Here is a 27,333-nt window from a genome sequence, read left to right on the forward strand (position 1 = left end):
AGAACATTTAATGGTGTTAGGCAAACGCTATGTGCCAAAGTCCACTTATAGAAGTGGTAACTTGGAGCTTCGTCTTACCGCTACTAATATCGACGAGATTTTGCGCTCAATAAATTTTGTGCGCCAAGAAGAATAGTGTCAGGTTGCTCATGGCGACTGCTGTCGCGTCAAGTAGACCGTCTCGTTGCACTGGCCACAGACAAAACACAGCCGCATGTCGGGGTCACAATTCTATGGGAAAATAAAATGTGGATCTGTGTTGGAGAATATGAAAGTTTTCAGCTTTGTTTAGAGAAAGGGTAACTGTTCACTTTCGATTATTGATGATGGCCCCATCCTCACAAAGAAGCTCAACGGCGACAACCAGGTCGTCAGAGAAATCATAGAAAACCAAGCAACTATTAAAAATTGGGGAATATCAGATTTCTCCCTGGCTGTGCACTATACGAGAATTATTGTGACATGGGGGCCGCCAGCCATGCGGTTTTGCGCACTAGATGATGGCGTCGTTACCTATTTTATGCGCCGCCAGTTTTCCGCTTAAATTGAGGAATCTGCACCAATGTCTTCTAATGCGCTAAAGTTACCGTCATTAAGTACAAAAGTGTCAAGCGAGAACCGATCAAGAAAACTAAATTGCGGTCACTGTCCAAGTCAACATGAAAACGGGTTCCGAACAATCGTTTTTCATGTTGACTTGGTCAGTGACTTCAATTCTTTGTAGTCTCATTTGCAGTAATTTGATCGTAAAATTCCTGTCATATGATTCCTGTCGATGCGGACATTATATTGTGTCGTTCTGTTCTACCGTCCGCTAAAAGAGGGTCTTTTTGCCGGTGATGGCTTGCCGGTTGGCGATATGTCTGAGCGATAACCTTGGATTACATGTACATTCACAATCGTAGAGGTCACAGCGGCCTAGAATTCCATTAAGTCATACGGAGTAAGCGTGGCTAGCCACATACTCTCTAATGTTTGAAGTTGGACAAACAAAGTCCAGAAACGTTGGCTTGGAAGCCCTGCAGACAGGTCTTTTGATATGGACCCTGTGGCAAATTTAACGAGCTCGGCGCTGTGGAAGTACAAGTGTATTCAGTCGGGCGTATACATGCCAGACATCCGCATTTCGCAGCGGTTGCTGAGCATTTCAGCACTTGCCAAGCTGGCTATGCTGTTTAACTTGGACGTAAGTGAGTGGGAACAATTCACGCCGAATCTGGAGCAGAGCGGCGCTGATCGGCAGCGTTTTTTTGGACGAAGATACTTTTTTTGTGAAAGGTTGCAATGATTTTCTGCGCTTCCTCGTAAGAATCGGTTGTAAAGCTTCTGCAGCACGCACAATACCGCGGATTATGTCAGCGAATGAGTCTGTGTTTCTGCTGAAGGCTGGTAGGGACCTCGTACGTTAAGCGTCAGGGAAGCGTTTGTTATACACTGCACAGCACTCCTGAATGACTGCGTTCATCGTGACTGCTCATTTAATAACTCATCTGCAGTCCCCGCCCTAGTAAAAAACCCCGTATGATATTTTAGGGTCCTGTATGAAATAATATGGAAGTATATAGGAGCCATGTGGGATCCGCAAAGAAGCATGCAGGACTAGAAGCGTGCTCCCTTCAGCGCCCATATCGGCTGCGTCATTGAGGCCGCATTACCACAATACACAAATTCGCATGCCGATGCATGTGGGCTCGACTGCATACCTTTACCACATCTGTTTAGGAGGAATATGCCTGATGCGTTGTATTTACCAGAGCTTCGCGTCGACCTCCATTCCAAGCCTTTCATTTTCTACTATCGTTCCTTAAGCAAGAATAAGCATAATAGGACATCTGTCCACTATTTTGCATTCGATATTGTGCTAAGGAGAGTCGGTCGTTCCTCTCATTGTACTCCTCATAGGAGAGGAAGGAGCGCTGTGAAAATGTACAACAAAGTTTGCGAGTGATATTCACGCTAGACATTAGATCATCCTAACATGGTACCCCATGCCGCAATGCTGCTGCGCTTGGCACTGCGTTGTTTTAAGTAAGAAATGCACATCTGTATGAATAACAAAATGATATAATATGCCTTCGAGATTCCTGTATACCCTGACCATGTTTGCCCAATTTAAAACCACAACATATAGAGTACATCAAATTTAGGCACAAAACTACTCATGTAAGCTGTAAACGCCGTAGAAAATATTGAAAGAGCTCGGATGATGACTCAATAGCTTAGCTCTAAGTAGTACAATCAGCAGTATAGTTTGTGCATTGTAACAGCGTAAATTGAATCTTACCTTTGATTTCCGGGTTAAGCCATGACATAGATCGAACATAGGATAGCAACGAAGATGGGAAATTTCATATTTGACACCTTGAGACAGTGGGCACAAAGACGCCGACCAAGAACCTATAAGCGAATTTTGCTTCTGAGGAAACTGTTGGAATCGGTATTCAGCTTCGCTTCACAATATTCAAGAAAATTCATAATTATGACACAAAGAAACCAAAAATATGTAAGTACACCCAGAATTGAGAACCCCCCGTGGGCTAAGCACTTCTCCGACCTACTGCATATCTTGAGAACATTCACAAAGAAAAACTATAATCGGAATATTCATCACAAAAGTCGAGTGCAAATAAGATCTAGTAGCTTACCGTTCAGAACAGCATTGAGAAATCCTAGTGTTCAATATTTCTTGAATATTAGACTGTCGTGGCTCCCTCGTCTGTACATTGGTCGCCGCGAACAAAGCTCTCAATTAATGCTCTGTCAAGCATTGCCTGTGTAGGTCATCAATTGCAGTATATGATGATAATTGCAATGCGATATTTATAAAGCTAAATATTAACGACGAAAATATCCATATATATTAAGTTTCGGCTTTGTATGCTGATCGGGAGGGTGATTGAGTAGCGACTTCGATGTTATTTTTTTCACCGTGTTTAGAGCTAGCTGACCTTAGTCGCTGCACCTCTGCTGTTAGGATCTAAATTCACCTATCTGAACCTATTGCTCAGTCTATGCGGGTTACAAACCTCACGAACATATAATCAAAGCCATTTTAAAGTAAAAAGCGAAAGAAAAAAAAACTTTCGGCACATTGCAGCATGCTCGATTTCCGGCTCAAATTCCACGTCCGGCATTAGGGTCGGACGTGGAATGCTAGCGTAGACAGCCCTTGTAAGATACGTTGGCTTGAGTTCAATATACGCCAAGCGTTCAGTCCTTATGGCTTCTTGTAAGAGCTTTGCACGTCTATGTCGAACGGTAGTATAATATTGTAACGAGTAGAAGGTGGCAACCACTTAACGGATCATTCTCACACACTCAGCTTCGTCCTCTTTTTCCTCGGTTCCGAGAGGCACGTGGCATGACCCCCCTCTTCGGAAGCGGCGACTCGACGCTGGGAGTGTCCTCAAACATCAGATTTTCTAGCGGAGGCGACCATGATGGAACAAACACTTCCTCACAGGGCACAGTACTATAACCGTTACGTGTCCGCCACGTCACCGGCCGTCTATGCTTCCGGCATCGTCATCGAGACTTCCGTCACTCGCGGAGGCCGTTCGTGAGGAAGTTAAGGAAGTCGTTCCGGAGTCGTCTGTGCCTGCTGTGCAGCCACCGCCACCGAGTGTGCCGACGTACACATTCGTGCTTCAGCAGAATACCCTGCGCAATTCTCCAAAAGCGAACACCACTGCGCCTCATCCAAACCAGCACCATAGTGGGTACGATTCTTCCAGAGCCACAGTAGACAGCCCTGCACTTGAACCAAGCCCGCATCGTCCTCCTCCTCTAGCCGAGGCACGGTCTCGAAAGACTGACGTCAGGCGTGCCCCTGACCAGCGGCCCCTTTGTTGCCACTGTGGCGAGGCCAGTCACATGTAGAGGTTCTGTCCGTAACGCCGCGCCAGACTTCCTGCCTTTCATCCGCGTGTACGATGTCCTCGGAGTAGTGAACGACCACCCGAAATCGAGGAATACCTGTCGGCGCATACGGAGCCCCCCGCTAGTCCTCCTCCAGTCTCGAACGTCACCGTCCTTCCATGGTGAGCTTTATGAGGACACTGAGGACTGGCTGGACCAATTCGAACGGGTCGCCAACTACAACGGTTGGGATGAGCAAAGGAAGCTGTACAATCTGTACTTTGCTCTAGAAGATTCGGCGCGGACGTGGTTCGTCAGCCACGAAACGGCGCTAACATCATGGGACCTCTTTCGTCGCCAGCTGCTGGCGACCTACACCGCCAACGACCGAAGGGAGCGCGCGGAGTCGGCACTGCGATCTCGCTGCCAAGCCCCGAACGAAAGTGTTGGAATGTACTACTTTTTAGGCCTACTGATCCAAATATGTCTGAGGAAAAGAAAGTGCGCCACCTAATGCGCTGCGTAAAACAAGAACTATTTGCGGGGCTCGTGCGCAATCCCCCCATCACCTCCACCAGAAAATGCAACGAGTAGAATGCGGCAACCACTGAACGGATCAATCTCACACACTCAGTATCGTCCTCTTTTTCCTCGGTTCCGAGAGGCACATAGCAGTATAGTACAACGTAACCGCGAATGTCCGCCATGACCACACGGTAATAATGGCGCTAAAGGATATATCAGCTGAACGCATAATGACTATAATCTGACGCGCGAATAAATCACCATATAACAAGGAACCTTTAAACCAATGCCTATGCAAACTGTTACAGATTGAGTGGTAGCTACTATCTTTGAGTACAACAAATAGGTATGGTAAACCTCGTGACCCATACAAGCTCATGTGAGTGAGCCACTTTGCTGCAATATTTTTACATTTATTTTTTATTCATTTTTAATATAGTTCCCTGCTACAGATAAATTTGCTACCCGTTCCTGTAGTGCCTACGGGTCATGAATAATAATAATAATAATAATAATAATAATAATAATAATTGGTTCACGGAAAGGGAAAGGCGCAGTACTGTCACACTTGTCTCTGTGGGCACCTGAGCCGCGCCGTAAGAGAAGGAAGGAGGGTGGGAGTGAAGGTGAAAACAGAAAGGGGGCGGTGCAGTTTCGACCTCCTGGGGATTTTTAACGTGGTTTAAAATCGCACAGCACATTTATTCCTCATCGTTTCGATGGAGGCGACACGGGTATGAAGTTTGAATCGAAATAAATGTATAATATGGCCCAGTGAGACTACAATCGCCGCACTTCTTTCAATAGGACGATTTGCGCCGTTGATGCAATGTATCAAGGGTGACATTTAGCACGCTCGACAGTTCGCTGTAAAGAACCTCTTTGCATTTCGCCTAAAATTTTACTAACGTCGTGCGTATATAAATGGGTATGGCGTGGCTGCAGAAATAGAACTACGAAATGCGTATGAAAGAAAATTATATAGCATAATGTTCAACGCATTGCGTTTGCTCGCGTTTATGCCCAGCGCAAGATATATCTTCATGTCTTCTAAAATGTTAATGACGTGATCGTTCTATCAACTGTATATCTGAAAGACGTCAGCATGATTGCTGCTATTTAGCGTACGAGGAAATGGAGCGAGTCCCGTTTTCTGGAGAAACAAAAAGCTTACAAGCTTGTTGGCAATGGGTTGCAGATCCTAGAGAAACTCATCATCTTGTATTGCCGAAATGAATATAGGCATAAATTGGTACCGCTTTGGTAATGGTTCCTTCCTTCACTCCTGAAATTACCGCAATGATATGGGTAGCGGCATATGGTGGCTCCTGCCTGCGTGTCAGTTACTCAGCCTCAACAAAAAGGTAATATTGTATTACATGAAGGGTGACCATTCACCACTATGCATTCGAGAGATGGTCTGAAAGATTTTAGCTCTCATGGACGGACGATCACGTTTAGAAAGTTAGTCTACTCCTGTACACTATGAACAAACAATTATATGTGCGCAAAGCCCAGAAATATAAGCGGGGGTTTGATGAGGGCGGGGGAGGTGGAGACAGTCTTCCCTTAGCTTCTACAGTAGACGGTGCGATGGAGAAGCCGAACCTATGAAATACCATCATCATAATCATCATCATCACCCTCATCCTCAGCTTGATTATACCCACTGCAGGACGACGGCCTCTCCCATATTCCTCCAGTTATTCCTGTCCTGTGAGAGCTGCATCCACTTGACCACTGCGAACTTCTAAACCTCATCCGCCCAGCTAATTTTCTGCCGTCCCCTGCTACGCTTTCCTTCCCTTGGAATCCAGTTTGTTACCCTAAGCGACCATCGGTTATCCTTTCTTCGCACTACATGTCCTGCCCACGCCCATTTCTTCTTCTTGATTTCCCCTAAAATGTCAGTGACTTGAGTTATTTCTCTGACCGACTCCGCACGTTTACTATCTCTTAACGTTATCCCTACCATTTTTCTGTTCATAGCCCTCTGCGCTGTCCTCAACTTAAGTAGAACCCTCTTTGTTAGCTTCCATGCTTCAGCCCCTTGGGTACGTACAGGTAAGATGCAACTGTTGTATACTTTCCTCTTGAGCGATACCTGGGAGTGCTTGCGAAATGCGATTCATCCTAGTCTTATTCTCCTTGTTATTTCCCTTTAATAATCCGGATCTACGGTTACTACCTGTAATTAATAGACATATTCGCCTACTACTTCCAGTGCTGCGCTACCTAAGGTAAACTGCTGTTTCTTGCCTAGGCTATTGAACATTATCTTAGTCTTCTGCATATTGATTTTGAAGCCTACCGTTTTACTTTTCCTGTGTAGATCATCAATCATTATTTGCAATTCATCCCCTGAGTTACATAGCAAGGTAATGTCATCAGCAAATCGCAGATTACTGAGGTATTCTCCATCTACTCTTATCCCTTACTGCTCCCCTATGAAACAACACTGCCTGGCAATTTCTGGTAACTAGGTCATTTTGCGACGTTGTCTATACGTTTAGGTTCATTTACATCGTAATAATATACCTAGATGATAAATATTGCTACGCCATTGTACACTGCTTCCAGAATATCCAAAAAAGGTAATTTTGTGCACTCCCAAGACGCCAGTAGGCATTATATATTCGGCCGAATAAACCTTAAATTAGCAAGTGATTTTGCTGAAGTGGGTGGTATTTTCAGTGCTCGTAGGAAGGAAACAAGCACACGGCTGGCTTCATTACTAAACTGAGCGAAGTGCAAGAGACCAATATTGACCGCGCGTTACATGATAACCTGAATGTTTGTTTTTCGTCACTGTGCTCAGTTCCAAACTATTGATACAGTAATTTGAAGATGAACGTGAATTGCAGCGATGGAAGAACCGAAGTATATTTACTGGCAGTTAAATTAATAAGCCATTTGTGTAGAGCAGGTAAATATATGTTAGATGCCAGCCTGAAGAAGCCAACGGTCATTATTCTTGTAAAGCGGTACATATCACAACCATTGGCGACCATGAGAACAGTATAGCAAAAATTCGCCAATAAATAACACACGTGTCTGTGCCGGTGTGTGTGTGTTTGTGTGTGCGTGTGTGCGTGCGTGTGTATGTGCGTGTCTCTTTGTGTGTGTATGTATGTATTTGTGTATGTGTGTGTGCGCGTGCGTCACTCTGAGGTATGCTTGAAATAATCACTCTGTAAGAAACATAATTAGTGAGACGTGACTGATGTCTTTTAGAGAGCTTCAGATCCAATTAAGAGTCAGTTCCGTGAAATTCGAGCACGATCATTCTAGGAATTGCCTTTAGCGCAACCTTTCAGAAAGAGAAATTCAAATCCAGGAAACGTTCGTCACTACGAATGCTAATGTAGCTGCTGCAGCTAATAGCTACAAAATATAGCCAATTGCGGGTCGCAAGTTAAACCTTACATAAAAGAACATTGGGTAAGGTATAAATATTTAACAACACTAGCTATTTTACATCAGGGCATGATGTATGCCACATTAGCTTCGAAATGATGCACATGAATGATATAAGCTTCTAGTTATGACAACATGATGAAGGCCCTTTCTCGAGACTGGAATTGCCCTCTTCTAGAACAGCTAATTGGGGTAATTAATAAAGATTCATTTTAATAGAGCAGCGCGCATGTACGATTGATGAGGAAAGGACAGACAACCACCACCACCTTTTGTTGTCTGTCATTTTTCCGTTGTCGTCAAGGCACGGTGCTCTGTTGAAATGGCATGTGCTTGCGATACGGAAAATGCAGGCAACAAATCGAAAGTATTGTAACACGTTTGATTTTATTGGCCGGAGAACGAGCATCAGAAGCTAGATGTGTCCGCTTGCGAGTCCTAGCACGAGCCGCCTCTTCGTCATCCTCATTTTTCTCTCTAGTATCTCTGTTTAGATCACAGTACGAATCCACACAGCGTACCCTGCGCGTGCTGCTTCCTAGTTTCAATAAGAGCGAGTAAATAAATGGCACGCCCTGGCACCGATAGTATTTACCAACACATAATCGAACATTGCAATCCTTAGACGCCGCTTGACACGTCTGTTACACCGCATCTTCGGGCCAACTATTCCCTTCCTTAGAGTGCGCTAAGCGACAACGCATATTACCAATATTTCATTATAGTATTGTTTGCAGCATTCTTTGTCAGCTATTTTATATCGATCGAGACATAGACCAAATAGATAGCATTTTCTACCACGAATGGAGACCACAATCTACACCCAGCTTGCAGGCGGCAGGTGTAGATTAAATACCGAGTGTCAAACTGCAGAGAACCTTCATAGTATGAAATGCCTACAGAGTTGCTGCTGTGTCCGTGCTGCTGACTGCCTTTTCGCGAGAACATTTTGAGGGGCTGCTGAAAGCTGATGTTTTAGAGAGCAGCTCTTTGGCGCCCGTTAGGCGTGGCCCCCATGGAGCGTTTTTTGCACGCCAAAACGCGTCGCACGCCCGACGCCCGCGCCGGCGTCGACGATTTCCCTCCCGCATGGTCAGCAACCGAGCACGGTCCACCGTGCAGCCAAGCGGCGTTTTTTTTTTTTTTGCCGCCCAGTTGCGCGCACGGTGTCGCGCGACACATGCGCCCCCATCCGGGCGTGCGTCGAGGTCGCGCACATCTTGTTGTCCCTGCCGCCGCGAGCTTCAAGCTGTGGTTTCCTCTCTTCTGGATCAGGTGTGTCAAGAAAACAGGCACAGTCATCACTTCCAACAGCTATGGATCTAAATACAGAAGCCATAGTACAAGGGAGGTATCAGAGGTCCGCTCGCAAGGCTAGCAGCTCATAAACAACCTCCGAGCTCCGCGTAAACACTCGTGGCCCCAGCGGTCGGCCCACCTTCACCGAACCAAAGACCAAAAGACCAAAACAAAAAGGAAATGCACGGTGTCCGGTGCCCGGTACTTGCTGTCGTCGCCTCGTGCGCGGAGCGACTCCGAAAGACTACATTGCTGCTCGGCCGTTTCGGCCGAGAAACCCGAAACCCTCGGCTCCGTCGGAGCGCCAAACCAAACCCCCGTCGTTCTTTCCGCTCTCCCGAGCCTCTCTCGGCCGGCGTGGTCGTGGCTCCGACCGGAATCCCGTGACGGTTGCTCCGGCTCTCATTGGCCCTCTGCCGCTGCCGACTTCCGGCGTCGGCGCGTCGTCGGCGTCGTCGGCGTTTTTATCTGTTGAGCCAGATCCTGACAATTTGGCAAAATCATCCTCTCCGGCGGCAAAAAAAAAACGCTCCGCTGCCATCAACGCCTGCGAATCGCCCGGAAAAACGCTCTATGCGGGCCACGCTTTACAGGGTTTCGCATTGTCGTCGCCGTCGGCTTAGGCGTCGCCGTCGGCGTTGTCCCTCGTAACAAGCTACACATCCACTCCCACCTTTCTTCCTTCCCTTACTGCGCGATTCATATGTTCACAGAAACCAGTGTAACAGATACCACACCTTTCCATTCCTGTGAACCAATTATGAAAGGCACGCTTAAGAGCTCAAGTGGAAGACGTGACTACACATGGCACATACTGCAAATATAATTGATTATTAATGCGAGCACACACACCGAACTGCAGGGTAACATGTGCAGTAACTAAGATTTCACACACACACACACACACACACACACACACACACACACACACACACACACACACACACACACACACACACACACACACACACACACACACACACACACACACACACACACACACACACACAGACAAAAGCATCATATTTTTATGTAGTTTGCGTATATACAGCTAGTTGACCAAGGTCATCAAAAAACCTTCGCTTTTCAAAAATGTTTCGAATGGCATCATTTCAGCCTTAAGCTCTTTGGCACCCGTTCCTGGGTTTTGCGTCATCATCACCGTCGCCGTTGTCCCTGTAATAAGCTCCGCACTGGGCCAGCGGGCGCTCCTTCCCCTCCGCCTTCTCTCTTCCTCCGTGGCGGCGACCGCACGTGTTCTTCGATTGCTGCGCGCGCTACTGAGCCAGTAATTTTCGTTTCCTACTTCCTTCTGCCGCAACAACAACGGTGGCTGAAGCGCCGGATCGCTATCAGGGGATCACGATGCGTGCATCCCAAGCCGAAACGCAGAGCCGCGTTGACTCGCTAGCGGCCTCAGCGGCATCAGTCAGTCGCTGCTATACATGTCTCTTCTTGTCGTACCGTACCGTACTTGTCGCACCGCACCTCCAGTGCGTGCAGGAAAGAAAGCAGCCTCCTCCACTCCGGGGCTGATTTGGATTCAGGAATTCTCTTGGCGTTTCCTCCGACAAGTTCTCCTCGACAATACGTTCTCCACTCGAAGGATCGCAAAAGGCGTATGGGGATGAGACCGGGGAAGACTTACTTTTGGCCCGATAACTGCGTGCGAAAGTGTGTACTACGCTTGCTTTTTTATGTTGAATCTTCTAAACAACCTTCGCAAGCAGACTCAACGTCAACAGCATAGTGAAACTTGTTTTGCGGGCTGGATGAAAAGGGTGGCTGTGAAAAATCACCAAAAATGTTTTTGCGCCTGGAAACAGTCGCTGCTGGTGACGTAGAGTTGACGCAGAACATGATATAGGCTTTGAGAAATGGTGTGAATACTTTGGTTTATTTGTTTGGTGCGAGATATTCTCGCCCTTTGGCGATTTGCCTTTTTTGTATTGTCAGACTTTCACAGACATCAAAATACATTTAAAAAAAACGTAAAAGCCACCAGCTTCTACAAACATGGCTCTGGCCTTCAGAGGGGTCTGGGGCAAATGATGAAAACCTGCATGTTGCTGCGTAGTGCGTTTCAACGCATGTACACTGAATCCGGAGCCTACTTGAAAATGGGCTTGAAAGGCCATGCCTTCACTGGCGGCCATTATCCCTCTGTAGGACGAGCATATTAATCGCTCCCTCGACAGTACCATGCGTAAGAGGACGCCCTATGTACCCTCAGGTGACGGGCAACCAATTGATGCGCAGGGTGCAGCACAGATGTCTGCACAGCCCCACCGCACCTTCATAGCCCTCCAGCTTACTGCATGCAGCACGCAGCATGCTGTTCCCCCACGACAAGTTTGCCGCCGTCTGCGTAAGTCATATCACATAGGGCGAGCTACAGAAGGAGTGCGCTGCCACCGACGCTCGAGTCTTGCTGCAGGCCAGCTAACCATCAACCGTGAAACGCACGCCTCAACTCTGCACTCAATAGGCTCTGAAAAGTTGTTCACTTCATCGGCAACGACTAGAAATCTACCCATGCCACAGGAGCGTAATGCGACGATCATTTACAGTATTGGTATCGGCGGGTCATCACAGTTATCAAAGCTCGACACGTGAGCGACGCGGGCAGCAGAAGGACACGGCCAACACCTGTAAAACGATAATGTGCCAGATGTCCCGGGTCGCCGTCACTTACAGTCAATGCCTTAGAGAAAGGATTGGTTCATCCTCGTCGTATCCACATTCGTGAAAAGTTTGGTATACCGGTAGAGCAAAGTCCGCGCAGCCAGCAAACGATGCGATGTCCTCCGTGTTTACAAGTGGAATGGTGGTCGAGGAGCGGCCAAGGCAGCATCGTTGCGGACTCTAGATTAAGAAAACTCGACTTTTCTCTGCCACTGTTGAAGTTATTGGATTTGAGGTTGTATTCTGAAACGAAAAACAGGCCTCGGGGGCCGTTTGGAGTAGAAGTTTCACTGAAGGCGTATTCCTGAATATGGTGGTTAGTCTTCCCTCCACATTCACGCCCATCAACGTCGAGGAAGCGCTTTTGCTTGCTCATCCTACAGAGGGATATTCGCAGTCGGCGAAGGGCTTGGATTCTTAAGCAGGTTTTAAATTGTGTCTCCGAATTGTAAACCACATGGGGCATTTGCTTTTGGGTGAGGCTAATTGAGTGTGCGTGGGCTAGAGTGCGCGGCGAAACAGCACGCACGTTTTCACTGCTTGCTTCTAGATGCTCTGAAGGCAAAGGGCATGCAGAGATTTTACGACAGATTTGAATGTAATAAACCCAAGAATTCACATCCTTTCTCAAAGCCTACATCATGTTCTATGTGTTGTCTGCGTCACCAGTGGTGACTGCTGCCAGACGCAAAAACATTTTAGGTCATTTTTCTCAGCCACGTTTTTCATGCAGAAGCAACACAAGTTTTACTACCGTGTAAATGTTGAGGTTGCTTTATCGCTTTATCGGAGAGGCAAATGTGCTCTCCGATAAAGCGGCAGTCGAAACCATTCTCAAACTGCAATACTGATCATAGAAACATATATTCTCACTGCCATTATCTGTTACGAATGTAAATTAATTTCTGTAATGTGTTTGTAAGTGAATGACATGGAAGGTGGTGTAAGTGAGAGCCAGCACCATGCACGAATAGTCGCATGTATGAGTCAAGAGCCATTGGCAGAACTACCAAAAAGGGTTTCATATCCTCAATTAGACCCTTACTTGTCTAAGTCATAATTACAAGTTGAAATGCCCTCTATTGGCATGACATTGTCCATAAAATGTTCTGCCATTATCTCGCATTCTGAACAGTTCCGACTGGTCATTGTACAAGGCTGGCAGTGCATCATGTTTTGTTGTATAATTTAGGTTTTTAATGCACTATCCCAATTTGAAGTATGTACCTACGTCACAGTGGCCGCCATTTCTAGGAGCATGCAGCACGGCGAAAGGCAGCGGGCCTATCTAACTGCCTTATCGCCACTTGCACTGCTGAAGCTGTAAAATGTGCCACACAGTGTCGCCCGTGATGTCACCTGAATACCAGCTGTAGTAAATTTGCCATGCCAGCGCAAAATCAGTCATTAAATGCGGGTCGTCGCCTCAGCAGAGGAAGCATAATCAGGGTTCAACTTTACTACAGAAACCATAAGCAAGTTTTGAAACAACATAGAACGTTTTTCAAACGGTCATCATGTTTTTCTTGCTAAGTCATACTGGGAACATAAATGCTTCCTGCAATTTAGCATCACTATAAGAAGCATCCCCCACTATAATGAAAACATTTAGTCCCCTATTCAAACTTGAGTTTATGTCATAGGTATCTGTAAGCTTGTACCTTACAGCAGAGAGTAGAGAGTTTCCATGGCAAAGAAAGCTTTGATCGCCTCAGATTCCGCCCTCTCCTCAGCTTGCTTCAATCGTTGTGGAAGCTCGTCTGGTTCAGTTTCAGTGCCACGCAAACTGGCAACTTCCTCCTCAAGCTCTGACTCTTTCGAGCCTTGAAAGGCCTTGACCTCTCAGCTGTATACCAACTGTCACAAATGGTAACAAAGGCCAATTCAGTCACAGAATTTATATTCTACTATACACATGACCATAAGGTTTGCAAATAGTTTAATACTCCTTCACTGATTTGTGGTGTTTTGTTTCTAGACATGGCATGGTAGGGCCCTACTCGGCTGAAATACTTTGTGAGAATCTGTATACAGTAAGAAAATGAATGAATACAAAGGTGGATTTTATACCTAATAAACAAACAAAATCTATCCAAATATAACTGAAACCCCAGTAAATACATGGGCTGATTTTGTGATCAAGAAACGAAAAAAAAATTATTCCAGGTACGTTACGACCAAAGTGCGCTTCCAGAACTGCTAGAGTATAAACGTAGTATAGTGAAATCACTCAGCCAGAAATTTTTACTATATCTGTTGTTGGTGACATTGTTGCCCTGAAAATGCTGCCTGGTGATTACATTACTTACTGAACATCTCTTTTTGGTTTATAAAACAAGCACTAAAACGTGCCTCCTTGTGCAATTTTTATACTTTATAAGATTCTGTGGTTATATTACGTGAAAGTACCTCTTTAGCAAAAATTCATTATGGAATCAAATTCACCTGAGTCTGATTTCATGTGAAAACCAAAGCTTCAAATGAACACGGCATTGTGTTCCACTGTTTAGAACATTTAAAAGGCAATAGATGAGAAACGCATGCGAGTCAAGCATCGCAAAACTGAACATGCCACGCCTCCATTTTGGCCGTCACTCCCTTGTATTTCATCTTACAGAGTGCTGCGATTGCTCGGCCATTTCTTCCTTTCCCTACTTATTGCTGCGCTTTTCCGCTCTTTTACTTTCCGAATGAACTGCGTCGCCTTCCTTCCAGGTTCATAGCCAACTTTACTTTTTTTTATCCTATGCTCTGCATGCTTTCCCTCATGGTTCCAAGGCTTATGTAAAGTTGGCTTCTTAGTGTGATGAGCCTGATGGTAAAGCCATTAAAAATCAGTTTCGTGTTTTTCGTTTTTTCACAACTGCCCTTCGATTCTAAGTAGGACATGTGCAGTAATGTAATTTGAAGTACATCCCGTGGCCAGATGAACTTTACAACTGATAGTTACCAAACATGGTTTACTATTTAGGCAAAAGATGTAACTTATGAAAGAGGAACTGGGACTTCAATTTTTTTTTACTATAGCCGATTTTACTGTAGTGGGGATCAACTGTATTAGCGCTACACTGCATGTTCCTTGTCAGTTTCACTGAGCTAAGACAGTGTACTCTTCGACAGGCGCTCCAATGGTTAGCCAGCTTTAAGAAAGAAGTAAATGAACCAGCTGTGAATGGACCCCTTTCTAAGTCAAGCCAGAGCTTTGAAATCAATACTGGGTTGCAAGGAGCCACAAATTTGCAGTGATGACAGATATGACTAGGACAGATATTGAAAAACATTCCTAATCAGATGTCTAGTTCTGCGAATGCACCATGCCAGTCATTTAACTCACCAGAAAGAGTGCTATGTAATGACTGATCACTGGCCTTTAATTGTTTTCCCATTTACAAAAGTATTGACCAGCTGTAAGATGAACTGTAGGAATTAACATAATTTGAGAGAGCTGAGGCTGTGTGATCACCATATGCATGATCTGATTCTGCATTCCCAGGCCATAATGATTGCAAACAAGACATTGCTTTCTCCAGTAGACTCGATATAAAAAATTAAGATGGGTTTTAAAACACCTACGTGGAGCATCAGAATATTGCAAAAGTGTATTCAAATTCTCATGACAATCAATTTTTTCTTCAGTTTGGGTTATGCATAGATAAGCTTTCTAACTACTCCAACACAGCCCAAAAACATGTAGTTGCTTGCCTTTTTATCCAATTCCAGCCTGAAATGCTGCAAGATCAGCTCTTCAGGCGTTTCCCCTTTTCGTTTTTTTGTAGAACTGTTTCCCAGCTCTCAACAACCAGCAGTCACTAACCTATAAGAGGCCTGGAGGAATTTAGGACTAATGGTATAATGAAGAATGCAATTTGAAAATTATTTTCAATAGCTAGCTCTAGTAATTACAGAATAGTGCAAGCTCAGCATCAACACTAAGGTAACAGGTGATGCCACCAAGCTGCCATAAAGTCGCTGCAATTAGTGTCCCAGACTTACAGAATATCATAAAAAGCTTTCTGCAGAATAATTTAGCAATCGATCAGCTCCAAGATGCTGTGGAGCTGGCAGGTGCACATAGGGTGCACGACCACCCTGTACAGAATCTCTGGCTCAAACAGGCATCTGCTGGACACGGCTAACTAGAATAAGCTGCTACCTAATAATCTTAAAACATATATATTGACCTGCAGATCTATTTAATTTATGACTCTGTCTCGGAGATTAGATTGCAAACGTAAGCATTTATGCTGTTGTTAAAAAAGTCAAAACAATATATTTTACAGACATCTAAAAAGCGATGTAAAACATTTTATCATTATGGCCAGTAACACACGAATGGAAGGTACACAAGACTGAAACATTGCGGGTCTCCGGCCGGTGGGCATCGCCATCTCCCTCCCCTTCCTCAAGCATTGGATTCAGTACTTTTTCCACCTAGCTGCACACAGGTAAGAAAACCTATTAGTAGACACTCTCATAACCATCTTTGCTTCACTCTATATTATAACTTGGGAACGACATCACTTGCCTTAACGTACAACTGCAACTGTTCAAAATTGAGCTCCTGCTCTGCAAAAGCAATGACTACAAACATTTTCGTTTTTACATATCGGACTCCTTGGGAGGAGACGCTTATATCCCCTCCCTTTGTGTCCGATATATAAGAACGATAAATGTTGAAGCCAACATTCACCACTCTATATGGGACTGTCCGGCACTGAAACCGACACGAATCCGGCACTTGACGACAGCTAGCCTATGAGCAAGCAATCCTGCCTCGTATATCACCTGGACACAGGGACATCATCGTCCGCTCCTGGACTTCATAAAACCACCCAAACTTTTTCAATCAATTTAATCATTTCTTCATTTCATACCCAACTGACGCCCTTAGGCAATAAATATCGTTACAAAAAAAAATATTCGCCACAAGTAGGCAATTTACTTTCCGGTTCTAACCAAAAAAACAGATAAACATTCGCCGGTAAAAAAAAAGTATTTCATTTGAAAAAAAAAACGTCGGTTTTTGGTATGTAGGACCAATTCCTGACAAAAAACATTCCACTTTCGTCCCTTCTGAGTACAGAAACAAGCACAAAGCATTTTAGCAATGGCTCCACTTGTTTACGTCATTGCAAAAACCGCACACAGCGATGTGGGCGAAAAGTCTTTGTTTGGCGTGACATCTTATTTTTTTTTGTCCCTTAATATCAACGTTGGGAAAAACAATGACAGCACTGTTCATATATCGAGTACTACGTGCATGTTCTTTCCCCCCAGGGAGTGCCGTAAATATAAGTAAGGAAGAAACCTGGAAGACCCTGCACAGCTCTGACCCTGAGACCCAGCTGGCCGCGATCGACATGGCTTAGGAACAACGGTGGTGGGAGCGGTAAGGACTATGAATTACATCCCGGCCAGCATCCGAGGCGAAGCGCCACCCTATACACCCTTCTAGCCGGGTGGATAAGATACGCAAAGTTTATTCCTCCTCATTGATAAACATGCATACATGCATACCGCCACCGCGAAGTAACAGATAACTGGCTCAGTGCAAGGGCCCCACCTCTACATCTGCAGGAAATACAATAATAGTCTGTATACTTACGGCTGTACTTGAGAACTTGTACGTCGAGCAGCTCTGATGAGCCAGTTGCCCGCCGTGTTTTATCCTCTCGGGCCAGGTAACTTTTACCCAGTTGCTGTTTTGTGAAGGGCCGCTGAACGTCGGTCAGGTTTTTGAGTTATGTTTGACAACTGGGTCAAGCCCGTGTATTTGATTAACATACCCTACAGCAAGAGATCCATCGAGAAATCGGAACAGTGCGAACTTGTACAAGCACAGAACGTGATGTCACATGTCACCAATGGATCACAAAATAGCCAAACCATGGATCTAAGTTTAACCCTTTCAATCACGCGGGTTCGGCGACCGCCACCTAGGAGGGAATAATGTATCTTTTTCTTTTTTTGCTCATATCTTATGCCATTTAGCCCCAAGTCTAGCTCTTGTTATTTCGTTTTAAATTGTTTCAACAATCTTTATCCTCGTTTTTTCCTTCCTTTAGAGCATCTCTTAACATGTATACAAGTATTATTCTTTTTTCTGAATTTTGTAGGCGAGTATCACTTGTCTTTTCAGATCCCTTAGGTTTGTAAACATACACTACCTAAACCATAGTTTTGCCTCACCGCCTGTACATGCCTGTGCTATGGTCCCTGGAAAAGCCTGCGCCTACACGTCCCATTTTTGTCTCGCCTTTACGGTTGACACACACTGAATGTTCTTACACAAATTCTGCATCTGCTTTGTGTCTGCTTACGTTTTGTGCGCAATAATAATGCATCATAATGTGTACAGCTTCATATACAATAGCGTAGATATTTAAGAGCATATTCAACTGCTTTCTGTTTTTTGTCAATTAGCGGTCGCCGTCGTCAGAGTAGACGTACTGTATGCTGCTTCTTTTACCCGAAAGTTAATATACTATTGTAGGTTGGAGAACTCGTCCGCACCGTTACGAGGGGGATTGTTTTTATAGCGAAAGTATAACAGTTTGGAGGGTCCCGCTGTCTCGGCATCATTTCACTAGAACTAAGCTGGCTGAGAGGCGCACACGACCGCAAAACAAACATTCTTGCATATGTTTAAATAGGATTTCACATTGAAATCCTATTTAGACACATTGTTTAAATAGGATTTCAGCCATACCTACTTCATGAAGCAGCGAATTTTGCTCTTGAAACTTCATAACGTGCTGTGGATGCATGAAAAAGAAGACGCCAGAAAAAAGGTTCTTTTTTTTTCTGCACAGAAAGGAACCACTATAGATAGCAACAAACACTTGTTTGGAAGTTTAGAGGGCGTAAAGAAAAGCTGTTTTCTTTTTTTACCATGTATGAAAATAACACTGCACATTCTGCTCAGCTTGATGATTGCATTTTGAGCGCTAATTTTCTAATGACTTTTGCCAAGTAACTTTTTTGGTGCAGGACTGGATTAAGGAAAATGGCTCTCGGCTAAAGCGCTTATATAAACACTCCCCTCCTTTTCTTTGGTCCTTGCTCACTTCCATACTACACTTCTGAAATATTCCCCGTTTCATTAAATCTATATTAAACTAAAGAAGGACAAGATGTGATGACTGCGACATTGCGATTAGTGCAAGAGTGATGCATTAGTTTGGCACAGCACAGAACAAAAGCGAAGCCATTAACAGTCAGACGTGGAGGCAACACATCATCATCATCATCATTTACTTCCAACATGTCGTTCTGGGTCCCCAGACAAAAAAGCTGTTCAGAAACAGCTTGAGGGTGCCTGGGGCTTACAAGGCGGCAGCATACAAAGCATTTCTGTGCCTTAGCAAATAAGACAAAAATCACCATTTTTTAATGCACATGCCAGGATTACAAGCAAAACATACACAGAACACAAATATCGTTAATTAGGAGAAGTATAAAAGTCAGCACCAAAAAAATTTCATTATTAACAACTCAGCGTCAAAAAAGAAGCCGACATAACTTAGGTAACAAAGAGTTCGCGTATTTGTTTCCTGATAGCAGTCGTCAAATGGACACTTTGGTTTAAACATTTATTTAGGAAAAAGATAATCTGCGTTTTAGGAACTGCAACATGTGATCATTGCGCCTGTGAGGAATAAGCCACTTATCACAGCTGAGGGTATGGCGGTCCGCCTAAGGGACTAGTAGGGACTTAAGGGACTAATCCGGCATTCACTTTGACGCAGCCCATTTTCCTCCCCTAAAGCAGCAGAAAAGAACTGGCGGAACTATTTGAGAGATGAAGGGCGATAGAGATGGTGGCGGTGTAAGAAAAAATTTATTTCATCAGTTCTTTCAGTTACATTTTTTCATGTAGTGCACTGTCACAGGATGGAGGGGAAACCATTAAACCTTTTGTGATAATATAAGCAGGTGCAGATCACCTCACGTGGAAGGGGCCTCCAAGAATGGTGGGGAATGTCTGCTTTTGTTGCTTGACAAGGTCTCCCCAGTTGCTAAACAAATAAGTCGGATTAGGCATGGGCCACGTCTCGTCTCGTTCTGGGTTTTTCTCTTCATACCTGTTGCTCATAAGTTACGTTGTTTTCCGTTCCATATATAAAGCAGGTTAGAATAAATTGACCCCCTCCTCCTACCTTCGGAGATAAGACCCTGGGCCACAGCCTCCTTAGCCCATATCCCGCCGGGGTGGCGCAGTGGTTACGGCGCTCGACTACTGTTCCCAAGGACGCGGGATCGAATCCCGGCCTCGGCGGCCGCTTTTCGATGGAGGCGAAAACAAAGCGTCCGTGTACTGTGCGATGTCAGTGCGCGTTAAAGAACCCCAGGTGCTCTAAATTTCCGGAGTTCTCCACTACGCCGTCTTTCATAGCCTGACTCGCTTTAGGACGTTAAACCCCACAAACTAAACCAAACATTAATCCAGCGATGCTTGGGCACCAACTATTTATTGGCCAAATATTCAGACCCACAGTGCAAGGAATTCTTTTTAAATGAAAAATATTGGGAAAGATGATCAGTTTGATTAATGTACCTCAGTTCGATCATTACCAGTATTAAAAACCAGGCAACAGCTGAAAAAAAATGGTCAATGTCGTTGTTTTTCCAGAATGAATAAATAAGTGCAAAATAGTTATTTTATGCAAGCCCGACATACTCGATCTCACTTTGTGCAATTACCTTTTGGCAGTTTCTTGGAACAGGGTCTTGTGGGCATATGCAATTGATATGTCTTTTTCTTGACACCATTCAAAGCAAATGGGACATATGTGTCATTTTTTTCTGCCGGATAAAAATTTCAAACATTGTTGACAAATGTTTCTGCGAACGCATCTTTGTTGCACATGCAACAAAAATATCTTTCACTGCCTTTACAAAAAATCCACAGAAGGAATTAAGGGTTGAGCAGTGAATATGGGTTCTGAATTTAAACACTGTTTTATGTTATTAAAAAAGCTCGAACGGTACTAGGTGTTATTAACGCGAACCTCATGAGGCGACAATTCGCGGTGACACGCGGCGCGACAGCGTCACGCGACGGGCTGAGGGCCGCCAAAGCAGTGCCGCTCGTCGCTGTCGCGCCGTTTTTGGGTTTTTAGAAAATTTCGCGTGTTGCCTGGACGCAGCTCGCGAGGCAGGTAATCGTAGAAGGCTTTGGGGAGCTCAACTTCCGTTATCGCTTTCTTTTTTTGGGTGAAGTTTGTGTTCCTAGTCCGGTTTGGGCCAAGAACCTGGTGCCTGAAGACGCTCACTTAGCCTGATAAGAGTAATATGAGCGCATCCAGAAAGTTCATTAAAAGCTTGGAAGGATAGTAAAAAAAAAAAAGGCTAGTGTGGCTAGATATTGCTAATTTTCGAAAGGAGCAGGAGAAATTCACTGCTTCCAATGCAAATCGGTGTCGCAGTGTAGTAGCGCACCGCAGGGCTGCGACCCTTAAAATGCGATGCGTTACAAGAAATTTCATCATTGTTTTATCGTACTTCATTCTGCCTAACCTAACCTAACAAAGCAAAACAGCACTCTGTAATGTGTATAATTTTTATGTTGGGAATTGTGTGACAGCAACTGTCTTGCAGACAAGGAACCAAAATCGAGGCAGCAAAATCGAGGCAAAGTACTTGCGACTGATTCTATCTACACATACAATGCGTGACAGAATACTCCACTATGGCACTCCCTGTAAACTGCCTCCAGATTTTAGCCACTTTCTCTCCACAGTGGCTGACAAATATCTTCACTTATGCTGCATGCAACGTTTTAACCATATGCTCATAAATATCATCTTCCTATACGTAGCCCACCATCACTGGGAAATGAGATGTTAGCGGACAAATGTTTGGACTTCACCTACAATATTTATATCCATGATTCTGCCGGGTACACTAACATTTATCTGGACGAGACCCATTACTACTCTTTGACACCTTATTACCAGCAGCATGATACATCACTACCTTATTCATAATGCCATAGCCATAGGCACGCGCAGGGTTCTGAATTAGGGGGAGCGACGTTTCACCGCAGCGCCCCGCCCCTTTTCCCAGCGGACTCACTATGGCCAAAACGCAACGCAAAGATGAGTAATTGTTATTGAATGTTTATTTTGACGTGACGTAATTCAAACGTAATAAGAATTGTGTGTGCCTAAATTAAAACAATCTTCGCAATGGACACAGAATTGAAAAGTATGTGACAACGTGCTCTCATAATGGTTAGTTGAGTTCTTGGCTTTTTAGAGGTAAAGGTTGCAAGCTAGCAGTTTTTGTAATGCAACATCACCGATCCTCAACCCCCAGTATAGTAAAAAAACCTGCATGCTTATGAACTTACACGTTTACAACTTGATGGCACAGGTCTGGCAGAGTAGAGGTATGGGGTGGACTTGGCGTCCCCCTGACAGGATTAGGGGTGGCTGCCACTTCCCCCTGCCCCCTCATGTGCACGCCTATGGCCATAGGCCGAACCAATGCCGCCCCAAGATTACTTTCTACATGCTCTCCACTTCCGAAGAACATCAAAAATGCTGTGACAACAGTCACCAACACGGTGTTTTCCAGAATCCCTTGTCTTTCCCTGGCTTTTACCCCGCCGTGCGGGCACGTGTGAAAATATTTTGCCATGTCACACGAGCCCTTACAGTGTTTTACAAGTGACCAGCATCACATACAAGATTTCACCTCACATTTCTAAGTCCTGTTCACTATACTGCTTTCCAAAATACCGCGTGTGACTTGTAGCAAGCCTAAATTATTACTACCCCTCACCTGCACGAATTTCTGGATATGGTCATAGGTCCGCTTGGTGAAGCAGCTGATGCCAGCTTTCTCCAGGAACCTCAGAGACTGTGTAGGGCTGCACCCAGTAAATAGGATGGCAGCAGTAGTCTCAATGTTGCTGGGAAGAAACTTTCTTCTCTTCGGCTGGCTATGCCACGTGTGTATCATGCCCTTCCTGGCAACTGGTTGTCACCATGGCAAGGGAGCCACATACCTGGAAAAGAAGATTTCATGGGATACATTGCCAGCTGTGCAGCCACACCACTTGACAGGGTGCGTCACAAGTAGCCTTCGTATCCTCCTGACGCATAACATTCACATTGGCGCATGCAGCATAAATACTGTCAAATCATTGTGCAACAGGTGCAACATGCACTAATTAGAAGGGTGTGAAAAGTCTGAATTGTACAGTCAAGGTAGACGAGTGTATTTATTGCAGAAAATCGGTTGCACATTGGACACATCTGCGTTTTATGGCAGTGCAGGTGCACCTGTGGTCAGTCTGCCGCATTTCTTTCAGCATTTTTTTCGTGAGATTAGTGCTTTAAATTGCTTAGTATAGGATGATTTATTCAGTGACACGTTCTGGCGAGCAAAATGAAAACAAAAATGGAACAACAGACTTCGAGACCTGCGTCAAAACACTGCGTGGGGATATAACGACATAACAGTGTACAATTAAGCACCTGGAAGGATGTTAATTTTCGCTCTGCAATCATGATTGCATGCAACCTCATAAAATCTGGAGCTTTTATTGTTCTTTCTGCCTGGATAATAGTTTGCCCCTAAAGGGAATAGAAAAGGTCCAAGGTTACATGTTGAAAGAATGTATTGCCACAACGCATGCAGGCATATTATGCCCAAATGAAACAGTTGACGTGGCAAGCTAGGGCATTTAAAGACCACCAGGGTCGCAAAACCAAACATCCCTTGCATACCTCCAGTGATGATTCTGCAGAAAGGTGACATATCCGGCAAATTTGTGCCAGGTACAGTAAGCCCCATTCATATACAATGAACTTTCTTGTGGAGGAAGGTTCATCTGATGACCTACGCAGTCAAAATATGTTGTAACCTTGCAGGCAAACCTTAGCCTTGCTGTTCGCTCTGAAACGTGAATGCTTTGGAAGCCTTCGAACATCTTAGTAATTATAACCTACTTCTGTCCTCTTTTAGCTTCATGCTTACACACCAATTTTTTCCAACAACCTTCATACATTTTATGCAGGGCAAGACACTTGCTGCCAGCAAGCAAACCATTCTCGCGATGTGCTATAATCAGGGTTCTCCTCATGGTGGGCAGCAGTGGTGTCGCTGCCCGTCTCTCAGTTCGACCACCATTTGCCCACCACTGCCCACCTGAGGCTGAGTTTGCTATACTGGGAGAGATGAGCAACTTTCTGTGACTTGATGTGGCCAGTCATGCCGTTTCACATGCAGCGCACATCACTGGCCTTTTATTTCGGTACTGCATAAAGCAACTGAAATGCCGACTAATTTTTTTCGGTCTTACATGCACATGCTTCCTCCGCTTTTGAGTATGCCAAGTTCAGCGGAACTGTTGCGTTTTGAGGATGAGTCACCACACAGGATCCTCAAAATGAAACGTCCATTCGCTTACGGGGCATCACATGCTACTGGGTCGCACTGCGAAAGGGGGCATGGTGGAAATTGCGATTTTGGATTAATTCTTCAACACTCTCGACAGTGTGAAGAAAACAAAGCATTTGACAAAATGATGAAAAACGTAGTTGTCCCATAGCTTTCATCTCAAATATATAGTAAACCATGTTCTGGTGTTCACTTAAAAATGCTGCAATGCAAACTGGTTTTGGCACTGCTTCAAAGCCATCAATAACGTGAACTTTTGAATACTTCACTTATATTCCTTGAAGGTAAAGTTAACTAAATTTTACTTTATTCCAAATGTGCCCTGTGCTTTCTTTTTTTACTCTATGTTATAGTTTATTTCTGAAAAGCTTCATTTTCCTCTATGCAATACTACTACTAGTGCAGTGCCTACTTATGTGGCACATTTACATTTTCAGAACGTTTTATTTTTCAACATCGTGTGGTGTTACTGAACGTCCCGTTTTTGGGTAACATAAACCTCGTGCTCTTGCGAGGCATTGATGCGTAAACAAAGCAAACACATGATCTGGTGCATTGCAACGAGCTGGAGATGAGTCCAGAAAGAAAAGCTGTATAGCCATCTGTGCTGTTTTTTAGATGTCTGGTTAGCAGTTATTCGGTTGAATCCCCCCCACTTCCTGTTTTAAAATGTCCGCCTCTCAAAAATGTCTGCAGAGAACCCTGTTTATAATAGCATACAAAGACTTTCAAGATAGTAAGCAAAGTATGCAGTTAGTCTCCCTAGTAATGTTAGTGACTTTCAAACAAGCAGCTTTGAGAAGACCAGGCAAAACTGGGCCATGTTTAAGTGGTTCTTATTGCTTGCAAGCCTTCTGCTGAACGCCAAAAGCAGCGAATTATCCTCGTTCTATGTCAGCTAGCTGAGGAACAAATTTTCCACAAGCATGCCCTAAATGCACATGCATTGCTCTGAAGAAAAGTGTTGCCTGCTTCAAGCTGAAGCCTGATTCAATTTAACTCAGTGCTAAATGTAGTACGGTAACAGCAGTAGTAATTGGAATAATATCCAGACTACTTACGAGGCAGAACTGTTGAGTGAGAGTCGGTATGAAACATCACAAGGATCACCTGATAACAAGTCTTCATGGACTACAGTGTAGTCCTGTCACGAGGTATGTCTTACAGCAGCACAATGGTGGACAGCTCACCAGATTCACATTCTGAAAGTTCAGTCACACTATCAGTTTAGACGAGACGCATATCAAGACTTGTGAAAAACGCTTTACAGACTTCAGCAGTTATGTTGCTCGGTGAGTTGGTTGCTTGTGAATGGGATTTAGATGTATTAACCACAAAATCATTATTGAAAGCCGTGGCACAGCTTGGTGCACAGTGTAGCAAAAAATAAACTATTCTTTTAGCTGAAGAACATAATATAGTCTGTGCAACCATGCTTCACCAGGAATGTTACAATGCTTTAAAATGAGCCCCTTTAAAGTGAAATGCTGTCTTGCGTGCAAGCATCTTACCCCACATCCTCTGTCTGCTATCAAATTATTCTCTTTCTTGGCTTCAGAGCAAATCGTGTTGGTGCGTTCCACTGAGCACTGTGTCTGAGCATCTGACATCCTGGCGTCACTGCTGTCTGACATACCAGGGGCTCGCCAGCAAGTGCAAACCTTGCTAGTGGTTTGCACAAGAAGACAAGGAATACAGCATAAGAACTTCAAGAAACTAAATACATCCTCAACACTCATGTTTCCGGAGAACGGATAGATGCTTTTGGCAGTCGTGTACAGAAGTATGTGTAGGTAATTTGGCGCCGCTACACAGTTTTCTGAATACAAGTTCTTTTTTTTTCACATAATTCAAGGACAAACCACCGCACCGAAACTGCCTATGAACAACTACTTATTGCGGTGTCGCTTTAATTTTTTTGTATGAAGCCACAAGCCAAAGAAAAAAAAAGTAAACATAATTTTTCCCCTCTTTTATTTTTCATTTTTTCTCGTCTTCGCCTAGCATTTACTCTTGTTTCTGTTAGTAGTTTTGACTGATTTTGCTATGATGGTAACCCAGAACTGCTAGCTCTCTAATCTTTGTCTATTTTAATTTCTCCTTATGCATATAAGCTTTTTGACTGCCTCTCACCTTCCTGGGTTGATTTATGTTTTTACTGGCATTGATTGTATTTGTGCGTTGTGTTTCCTGATTAGTGGTGTGTAATTTAGAGTACAAAATATGCCCTGTCTCAATAAAAATTCAGTTGCTAGTCTGCGCTAGGCCTGCTTTTCCATGTTTCCTTTGTGCTTTTCCATGTTTCCTTTGCACTGCTCCTCTCCATGTTTCCTGAATTATTTCGCTAGCCTTCGTAATTATCCCAGAGAATAATGTCTGATGCTGCCCGATTCAACTCACTGCCGCAACATAAGCTGTTTACCAAGAATTGTAAAATGCGTAACCAACAGGTTCCACGGGTCCTTGAGAAAAGTTAGTGAAGTAAACGGTCCGTTGTTGGCCGTGTGGCAGATGCATACGCCGAGTCGTACACCTGTAGCAAACAGCGCTTCAAACGAGCGCAGCGCTCAGAGTGAAATCCAGCACAGAGCACTGAACACAAGTTCTTTTTTTTTTACATAATTCAAGGATAAACCAGGCTACCTTCTAGCGAGAACGTTGGAGATAAAGTCACACAAACCTGTCGTCGTAGACCTCAGTTCAACCAACTTCGATTCGATGCAATGGCTGGATAAAGCAATAAATGTATGCACATCGGCACATGCCTGTAGAATTTAATAGAAAACAAACGCTTGAGGCGCAATGCTTCGTCGGAGCATAGCCACATGCAGACTAAAAGAAAAGAAAACGAGCACAAACCTCCACCCTGCGCAGCTTCCTTCAAGAGCGGAGACATGCTGAAGCGTGAATTCAAACCTAACTTGGCCTGGCACATAAAACACATAAAAATGCATTTCCTTGGCAGCCAATCAGTCGATCCGGAAAGCTCGGCAAACGACGTCAGTCCATACCGGCCGCTGATGAGTGCCAGTGAGGGAGCGGTGAAGCGCTACACTGCTGGTACTGCCTGCTCGGCCTCCTTTGGTGCTTTGGCAAAAGTCCACTTCACGGTAATGTGGCATTGCTGATGGGCGGGCA

The 27,333-nt window shown here is 44.5% G+C and overlaps 1 long non-coding RNA gene across 7 annotated transcripts in view; it reads right to left on the reverse strand.

Annotated features, from left to right (window-relative positions):
- Positions 1-27,333, reverse strand: part of LOC146174426 (uncharacterized) — a 493,807-nt gene that overhangs the window by 41,535 nt on the left and 424,939 nt on the right. The window contains exons 1-2 of one of the 7 annotated variants that reach the window (XR_014701717.1): positions 6,446-6,649; positions 2,285-2,397 (exon numbers count right to left, since the gene is read on the reverse strand). This is a non-coding gene — a long non-coding RNA (uncharacterized LOC146174426). Of the gene's footprint in view, positions 1-2,284; positions 2,398-2,645; positions 2,792-6,355; positions 6,650-27,333 lie in introns of those variants that run through there. The other 6 variants (XR_014701713.1, XR_014701715.1, XR_014701714.1 and 3 more) reach the window with 6 other exon arrangements.

The sequence above is a fragment of the Amblyomma maculatum genome, chromosome 11 (assembly GCF_055883805.1).
Source record: "Amblyomma maculatum isolate TAMU_Amacu chromosome 11, ASM5588380v1, whole genome shotgun sequence".
In the NCBI taxonomy this organism is placed as follows: domain Eukaryota; kingdom Metazoa; phylum Arthropoda; class Arachnida; order Ixodida; family Ixodidae; genus Amblyomma; species Amblyomma maculatum.